We start from the raw sequence: 9,791 nt of genomic DNA, 5'->3' as shown, positions 1-9,791 counted from the left end.
ACAAGGTCTCTCTGTAGCCCTGGCTGTCCTGGAACTCACTCTAGACCAGGCTGGCCTCGAACTCAGGGATCTACCTTCTGCCTTCTGAGTGCTGTGATTAAAGCACAGCACACCCGGTTTACAGGGCAGCTCTTCAAGAGTTTGATCTTCCACTGTGGATCCTATAGATCCAACTCAAAGTTTTTGCAGGAAGCACTTTACCTTTTTTTTTTTTTTTTTGGAGGGGGGGTGTGGAGGGGAGACAGGGTCCCACCAAGTAGCTCTTGCTGGCCTGAATTCCCTATGTGCTGGTCCTGAGCCCTTTAACTTCACAGTTTTGTTTATTTGCTGTGTAAGCTGCTTCCTCTGCCTGTTAAGTTCTTATCTCTTTATCTGCCTAAGAAACTCCAGAGGGAGGCCCAAATCTGATTGTTGCTGTCTACAGTTTTCCCTGCCCCCACATCTACTGTAAGACAGCTGGCATGCTTACTGGGTGCTGGGCACTGTGCCCCAAGAGGAGGTTCAGAGGCTCAGATGAGCTGACTGTGGAGCCCAGTATGTCACTTCTGTACACTTCCCTGTTCTGCACAGTTTCCATTTGTGCATGGCCCTTTATCCCCTTGTGATACTCAGGCTTAAATGGACAGACATGCTAGACAAGCACTCTCCCACCAAATTATATCTCCAGTCCATCACCATCTTTTTATGACTCTCCATATAAGACCAAGTTTCTTTGAAAATGGGGTGTAAAACAGCTCATCTTGAGGGCTGGAGAGATGGTGCAATGCTGATGAGCACTGACTGCTTCCAAAGGACGTGTGTTCCCAGCACCCAGGATTCTGTGTCCTCCTCTGGCCTCCAAAGGCACCAGGCATTTACTTAGTACATAGATACAAGCAGGCAGAAGACCCATATATATAAAGTAAAAATTTTAAGTTTAAAAATTCATCTGCCGGGCAGAGGTGGCCCATGCCTTTAATCCCAGCACTTAGGAGGCAGAGATAGGCAGATTTCTGAGTTCAAGGCCAGCCTGGTCTACAGAGTGAGTTCCAGGAAAACCCCATAATTCATCTCTGTTTCCCATTGCCTAGAATAGTTATTGATAATTTACAGCCACTAATCCATTCGACACCTGTTCTTTCTGAATGGTTCTTATATGCTAAAAAAGATTTAATTCTTGCCTTAGGAGATTATATATATATATAAACCAGTTACATACATGTGGTTTTTTGGTTTAGTTTGGTTTGGTTTGTTTTTTTTTGTTTTCTTCTAGACAGGGTTTCTCTGTGTAACCCTGGCTGTCCTGGAACTCACCCTGTAGACCAGGCTGGCCTCAAACTCAGAAATCCACCTGCCTCTGACTCCCAAGCGCTGGGATTAAAGGCGTGCGCCACCACTGCCCAGCCATACATGTGTTTTATATGTTTAGTTATATGTGTACTTATGGTATGTATAACAATTACATATATAATTATGTAATTACATTCAGTATATAGCTATAGGAGATGGGACATATGCATAAATAAGTTTCTTGAATACAAGAGAACATAATGGAGGATGAGGAAAACCAAGTGCTCTAATGTTCTGGCAAAAGCTGAGGTCTGAGAAAGTGGTGGCATGGGTAAGGTCTCTGCTTAAGAGCTGACATGTAGAGATGGGTATGACAGGAACAGAGGGGCATAGTGAGGACAAAACTGCCCCTGAAGTATAAATACCAACTGACATCACAGTGACAGACCCCTCGTTCTACAGGGGAAAAGCCCTGTCAGATTGTATAGGAGCCTGGAAGAAGTTGGCCAGTTACCAGGCTAAAAAGAAACATGGCTGAGTGAGCGCTTACTAAAGCTGCATGCCAGGATGAACACAAGACAAAGCCTAACTTGGTTTCTCAACTTCACCTGCATCTCACAGTTCTCACTTGGAGTCTCCTTGCAAAGCTGGGGCTGGAGCCAGAGTAAAAGACCAAGCCGAGATGCAGGAGAGAGGTGGAAGCCCTGGATGGGTAGACATCTCCACTACTTGGGACCCTTCTCAGCATTCCTTCCCCTCCAGGTCTTGGGAACATCTTAAATGCTTTAAGCTGTAAAAGGCACCTGGGAACTCCAAATAGGTCATCCTTGTCTCTTGTGGACAAGGGCCTGGACTCTGCCTTCCAACTCCCCTCCCCCACAGGGAGATGACTCTTCATACTAAGAACTGAACCAAATGCATCGGTCCATCCCACAGGATAAACCCCAACACTGACAAGGAGCCTTGGGGAATCCTTTCTTTATTTTTTTATTTTTATTTTTTAGTGAAATTCCCCTCCTTAAAGACGAGCCCTTCCTCCCACAGCATCAGCTCAGACTTGGAACCTAGACGTTTTTCTTTATTTTATTCTAAATCAGTATTCAAATGTGGACACAGGTTCCTGGTAACAGAGGATTTGAGTCTTATCACAGATAGACCTACTGCTTCAGGCTTTCCATGATTCCAGCCACAGAGAACACGTCCCTGACTGCCCCCTGGTGGCTGGTCATTCTTCCCCTCCTGCCTTCCTCTATTAGCTCTCCTTTTTTCCTTCATCCTGGGCAAACCCTCACCCTCAGGGACTCAAAATTCCTCCCACTATTTTGTAGAGTGCACCCCGCCTTTGGGAAAAAAAAAAGCATAAGAATACTACTACTAAGAATGGGCTGGGACAGAGGTCAGTTGGTAGAGTGCTTGCCTTATATGCATGAAGCCCTGTACCCTGTCTCAGCACCTTGGTAAACTGGGTGTGGTGCACATACCTCTAATAGCACTTGAAAGGTGCAAGAGAACTTCAAACTCATACTTAGCTACATAGCAAGTTTGAAACCAGTCCTGGTTACATAAGACTGTCTCAAAAACAACAAAAACCAGGCCGGGCAGTGGTGGCACACGCCTTTGATCGTCCCAGCACTTGGGAGGCAGAGGCAGGCAGATTTCTGAGTTCGAGGCCAGTCTGGTAAGTCCACAAAATTGTCAATAATCTTTAAAATATTTATCCCTTTTAAATTAGGAATCCCACTCTTTGAAGCTGTACAACAAAGTAACTCTAAAGATCTTATTGTACAAAACTCATGCAATGTCCATCAGTTAGCTCATATATAAAGATCATTTCAAAACGTTTGATACTATGAGAGAAAAAATGCTTATGTTAAAAGCCATAAGGTCTGGGTGGTGGTGGCACATGCCTTTAATCCTAGCACTTGGAAGGCAGAGGCAGGCAGATTTCTGAGTTCAAGGCCAGCCTGGTATACACAGTGAGTTCCAGGACAGCCAAGGCTACATAGAGAAACCCTGTCTTGAAGAACAGGGGCTGGTGAGATGGCTCAGCGGGGAAGAGCACCGACTGCTTTTCGGAAGGTCATGAGTTCAAATCCCAGCAACCACATGGTGGCTCACAACCACCCATAATGAGATCTGATGCCCTCGTCTGGTATATCTGAAGACAGCTACAGTGTACTTACATATAATAAATAAATAAATCTTTAAAAAAATAATTATGGCAGACTGAAAGCACACATCTCAGTCTCATATTTAAAAGAAAAGAAAAGAAAAGAAAAATACAGAACAAAACGGCCAGTCAAAAAAGTAATTATGGTACAGACATAGCTCAGAAGTTAAGAACACTTGTTGCTCTTGCAGAGAGCCTGAGCTGGCTCAAGGTACTCTCATGGTAGCTCACAGCTATCCATAACTATAGTTCCAGGGGATCTGATACCCTCTTCCAACTTCTGCAGACATACATAAGTACGGACAAAATACTCCTACATGTAAATAAAATATAAATCCAAAAATGATACCAGGGGCTGGAGAGAGAGCTCAGTGGTTAGATGTACATGCTGCTCTTCCTTCCAGAGGACCCAAGTGGGACTCTGAGCACTTACAACAGGGAGTTAGTTCACAACTACCTGTGATTCTAGCTCCAGAGGATGGAAAAGCTCTGGCCTCCGAGGACACTCACACCCATGTGCACACATGCATACACACACAAACTGAAATAAAATTATATAAAAATGTAGAAAGTTATGAAAAAAGCAGTTTTCCCCTTATACTGTTAACACCAAGGCAAGCCCTTCTTTCCCATTGGGTAGCTTGATGTGTACCAAGAAGGTGCTTGGGGTGTTAGCTTAGTGCTAAGAGCTCTTGGCCAGGAATAAAGTCTGTGTTTGACGCTGGGTACCAGAAACAACACAGAATTTAAAACCGGTAAGAAGCGTCTCTGTGTAAGACTCATTTTAAATGTTTACAGATATAAAATGATCCACGTTGGGGCTGGAGAGGTTGCTCAGTGGTTCAGAGGTACTCTTCCAGGGGACCAGAATCAGTTCCCAGCACCCACATGGTGGCTTACAACTGTAACTAACTTGAGGCCCAGTGTATCTGATACCTCTTCTGGCCTCCACAGGTACCAGGCACACATGTGGTGCATAGACGTATATGCAGGCAAAACACCCATAAGTATAAAATTAAACGTTAAAACAACAACAAAAATACTTATTTTGAAAAAAAAATATTTATTTTGATTTTGTGTGTGTTAATGAAGGGGCCTGCTCATGTTAGGCAAAGACACTACCATCACAATACAATCCCAGCCCTAATATTTATTTTTGAGGTGTCTATCTCAAGCTTCTCTTTCCGATGTCTCCCCCCGCCCCCACAGACAGGGTTTCTCTGTGTAGCTCCGGCTGTCCTGGAGCTCACTCTGTAGACCAGGCTGGCCTCGAACTCAGAAATCTGCCTGCCTCGGCCTCTCAAGTGTTGGGATTAAAGGCGTGTGCCACCACTGCCTGGGGTGACTCATGTGTAAGGCAGATGTTAAAGTTTAGACCTAGAATGTCCTCCAAAAGCTTGCCTGTATGTTAAAGGCTTGGTCTCCAGCTTGGCACTATTAGTTTTGGTAAATTTGAATAAAGCTGCCATAAACATCCATGTGTAGCTATGTGGGTGGACATATGCTTTCAACAACTTTGTATAAATACCAAGGAACATGCTTGCTGAATCATATGGTAGGAACATGGCAATTTTTCCTTTTCCTTGTGTGTGTGAGTGTGTGTGTTTGTGTGTGTGTGTATGTGTGTGAGAGAGAGACAGAGACAGAGACAGAGACAGAGACAGAGACAGAGGTTGATACTGGGTTTCTTCCTTTATCCTCTAGTTTCTATTTATTTAGTTACTTACTTATTTACTTATCTGCTTGCTTGTTTGTTTAAAGCTAACCTGGAGCTCCATGATTTGGCTGCACTGGCTGGCACCCTGGTGAGCGAGCTCCAGTGCTGGGATTGCACACCTGTGCAGTTGAGCTTGGCTTTATGTAGGTATAAGGGCTCCAAACTCAAGATTCTCATACTTTGGCAACAATCACTTTACCCACTGAGCCATTTCCACAGTCTCTCCACTTTCTCGTCCCCCTGCCCCTCCTCTTTTTCCTCCTCTGTTTTTGAGAGGATCTATTTAGCCTTGAACTCATAATCAGTTCTAGGAGGCCCCAAATTCTGCATCCCTTCCTCTGTTTCCCAAGTACTGGGTACAGGTATACAGCACCACAAACAGCTCTAATTTTTTTTTTTTTTTGAGACAGTGTCTCATTACATACACAAAGCTGGTTTTGAACTCACAGAGATTCTCCTGCTGTTACCTTCTGATTAAAGGTGAATGCTGGGGATGGAAGCCCTTTGAATCTGAGTGAGTGCCCTGACACTAAGCCACAGTTTGGAGAGGTTGGTTTTTGTTTTCTTTTAGCTTATTTTTAAAATGGGTTAAGTTTTAAGAGTATATATTGCAGGATATTTGTTCATCAGATCCCAGTATAGATGGTTGTGAACCACTATGTGGTTGCTGGGAATGGAATTCAGGACCTATGAAAGAACAGCCAGTGCTCTTAACCACTGAGCCATCTCCAGCCCCCTAGCATACACTTTTAATCTTTCTGGCTGGAAATACAGACACACCCTTAGTACAGACTTTTAATCCCAAACAGTGAAGGTAAAGTTAGTTTGTAGAAGGAAGCACCCATGTTTGAAAGTGTTGTCTAATTGAGTGGCAGACAAAGTGACGAATCATAAAAAGATTTAACAGAATAGGATCTGTCCAACTCTCAGAGGAGACAGGGAAGCTATTTAAGAAAGAACAACACAGAGGAAAGGGGGGAGGCAGTATCACTGGGAGAGTTTTACAGACAGGCTGGAAAGAGAGTAAGATAGACACAGGTGAAAACAGAAAAAGCCAGTGAAAGGCAATGAGCTAGATCAGAACAGATTGCTGAGGGCTAGAGAGATGGCTCAGTGGTTAAAAGCCCTGACTACTCTTCCAGAGGTCCTAAGTTCAATTCCCAGCAACCACATGATGGATCACAACCATCTGTAATAGCCTCTTCTGGTATGTCTGAAGACAGCTACAGTGTACTAATATAAAATAATATAGTAAAATAAAAATATAGAGCAGATTGCTAGAGTTAGCATGGGAGCCAAGCACCTCAAAAGTCAGAGGCTGAGAGCTGGGCGGTGGTGGCGCATGCCTTTAATCCCAGCACTTGGAGCCTTTAATCCCAGCACTTGGAGGCAGAGGCAGGCGGATTTCTGAGTTCGAGGCCAGCCTGGTCTACAGAGTGTGAGTCCAAGACAGCCAGGGATACACAGAGAAATCCTGTCTCGAAAAACCAAAAAAAAAAAAAAAGAGAGAGAGAGAGAGAAAAGTCAGAGGCTGAGAGTGAAGTCAGCTTGGAGAGGAGTTTGAGCCAGAACAGCTGAGTAGAACCAACCAGTCAGAGCTAAGAAAAAACAAGGAAGTGTGAGCTTAGTCAGCAGCAAGTCTCGGAGGCTGAAAACATTCTGAGCAAGATAAGACTGTATGGAGGCTAGAAGCTTCCAGGACTAGGCCTAGGTTAGCAGACAGAGGCAGTGAGTCTCAGAGATGACAATTACAACAAGCAAATAAAAGTTTGGTAACAAGGGTAGCTTGGAGTCTAGCTTAGTGCATAGCTTAGTGTGTAGAGCACTTGTCCACACTCTGACCTCCACACTCTGATCCCAGCCCTTAGGAGACTAAAGCAGGCCTCCTGCTGCTGTGAGGTTAGGACCTGAACAAAGTCTTTAAAAAAAATAATTAGGTCAGGTGTGCTGGCATTCAGGATAAGGCAGGAAGATTCAAAGTCCTGACACTGGGGCTGGAGAGAGAGCTCAGTTTTTAGGAGCACATGTTGCTCTTGCAGAGGACCCAGGTTCAGTTCCCAGCACCCACAAGGTGGCTCACAACCATCAGTAACTCCAGTTCCAGGGGAATCTTTGACACCGCCCCCTCTTCTGACCTCTGTGGGTACCAGGCACACACATGGAACACACACATACCTACTGGCAAAATACTCATACACATAAAATTAAAAAAAATATATATATGTATGATATGTAAGATATATATATATATATCTTGGGCTAGATGTGGTGGTACATGACTTTACCAGCCCTCAAGAGGTATAGGCAAGTGGATCTCTGGAAGTTTGAGGCCAGCTTGGTCTACATAGTGAGCTTCAGGACTACAATGGTGAGACTCTATCTCTTAAATAAATAAATCTAATATATCTAAAAAAAATTTCTTAGCCAGGCAGAGTAGCACATGCCTTTAATCCCAGCACTTGGGAGGCAGAGGCAGGTGGATTTCTGAGTTCAAGGCCAGACTGGTCTACAGAGTGAGTTCCAGGACAGCCAGGGCTACACAGAGAAACCCTGTCTCAAAAAACTAAAAAAAAAAAAAAAATTTGCTTACAGTATTTCTTGTTCTATTTGTAAGCCCTACTCCTGTACTGATCTACTTGTCTATTACATGAAGTATGTGTGTGTCTTTCTGGGTGTAGGAAGATTTTGTTTTTCATTTATTTATGTGCATGTGTGTAGCTTGAATGTTGAAGTCAGAGGACAACTTTCAGTTGGTTGTTGGTTGTCTCTTTCTAGAATGTGGGTCCAGGGCTGGAACTCAGGTTGTCATGGTTGGTGGCAAGTACCGTTACCTACTGAGCCATCTTGGTACCCCTCCCACCTTCAGTTCTCAGTGTAGCCCCTTACTTCAGTGTTGGTTTGGCTGTGTGTTTCCCTCTCAGGATCAGTCTGTATATAGCCACCAATAACCCCCTGGGACTTTGGGATGGTTCTGAATCTGCAGCTGGGTTGGAAGGACTCACGTATCTTGGCAACACTGACATGGACAAGGTTATTAGTTACTTGATTTTGTTCATCAGGTTTTGTAGGCACTTCATTAAACCTGTCTTAGGTTCCATTTTTCTACTGGCTCACTTTGAGTGTACTGGGAAGCAACTGAGTTTTGTGTGTTTGTCCTACATGACTGTGGAAGGGACTGTGCAGCATGGTTCTCACCCCTGGCGCAGAGTCCACAGGGCGTGGGCCTCCAGGACTGTTGGTTACTGTGGGCATAGGGCTTGTTTGTATAATAATGTACATATTTTACTTTATGATCCTCCTTCGGGAAATATTTCCCGACAGGGTTAATGACTCCATGATAATTAGAAACAGCACAAGTCTGGGATGAGGGTGTATCTATGTACCTCAGCAAAATGGTTAACACTGGGACTTTCAGGACAGCTCTTAAGGCTGTGGGAAAGAACTCTGAACTTGAACATGAGCTTGAGAATGTATAATTTCTCAACTATGCAAAATATAAGGGTGCACTATGAATTGTATAAGGAGCTACACAGACCTAAAAGAACAAAGGCAACTGCACCATAAATCAGTCTGTCAGAAAGATACAAAGGCAGGCAGATTCCTGAGTTCAAGGTCAGTCTGGGACAGAGCTAGTTTGGCTCAGGTGTCTTGGGAATGGTATCAGGATGGGATCCCACCCAGTTAGTTCATGGTCTTGCTTATAAAGGCAGGCAGATCTTTGAATTCATTTGCAATGTTAAAAAAAATGCACTAGCCGGGCGGTGGTGGTGCTCGTCTTTAATCCCAGCACTTGGGAGGCAGAAGCAGGTGGATTTCTGAGTTCAAGGCCAGCCTGGTCTACCGAGTGAGTTCCAGGACAGCCAGGGTTACACAGAGAAACCCTGTCTCAACCCTCCCCCCACAAAAAAAATGCACTTGCTATCTTTTCCTAAGAATCAAGGTGCTTTGGCCATAAAATGCTGATTCATGGAATAATCTAAAGGAAACCTGGAGTAACTGACTTGATATATAAATAAAAGCCTGGGCTTTGATCTGCAAGAGAGAGCTACCCAGAGAGAACTGCTTGGAGAGTGAACGCAGCTCTTTTAGAATTTTTTCTAGCAGGATTTCTGACTTTGGTTGGAAAAATCCAAGTTTTTTTCTAGCAGGAGAGAGCTGTCTTCGGCAGAGAACTGTCTTGAGCAGACTACAGAGCCCAGAGCTATCTACGAGCTGTCTGGAGATCTCTGGGGAGCTGTCTCAAGCAGAACACAGAGCTGTCAGCTTGCACCCTACCTCACTGACTTCCAGGTGCTTCTTTCACCGGTCCCAAACCCCCTCTCCAAGCTGAGGCTGGTCCCTGGCATATATTGGCCTTATATCCTGCAATGTTCTCTGCCCTGTCTTATTAGGAACAGCTTGTCTGCCAGTTCTTTGGATTTTCTAGAGATACTTATATGACCTGTGAGCTCAGATGGTATCTCTCCTTCCTTTCAAGCTTTGTACCTTTTTATTATTTCTTTTTGTTCTTATATTGCATTTACTATGCCTTCCCATACAGAGAGAAAAATCCTTGTCTTGTTCTTCACCTTGGTGGTGAAAAAACTCATGAGTGAGTTCCAGGACAGCCAGGGCTACACAGAGAAACCGTCTCAA

General features: G+C 44.2%; 1 long non-coding RNA gene and 1 pseudogene across 2 annotated transcripts in view; one reads left to right on the top strand and one right to left on the bottom strand.

Annotated features, from left to right (window-relative positions):
• LOC116069768 overlaps positions 1-9,791 on the bottom strand; it is a 37,796-nt gene that overhangs the window by 21,936 nt on the left and 6,069 nt on the right. The gene's annotated exons all lie outside the window — the stretch shown is intronic.
• LOC116071686 lies at positions 9,225-9,290 on the top strand (annotated as a pseudogene).

Source organism: Mastomys coucha, unplaced genomic scaffold (assembly GCF_008632895.1).
Source record: "Mastomys coucha isolate ucsf_1 unplaced genomic scaffold, UCSF_Mcou_1 pScaffold22, whole genome shotgun sequence".
NCBI classification, from domain to species: domain Eukaryota; kingdom Metazoa; phylum Chordata; class Mammalia; order Rodentia; family Muridae; genus Mastomys; species Mastomys coucha.
This window is presented reverse-complemented; position numbering and strand designations above follow the sequence as displayed.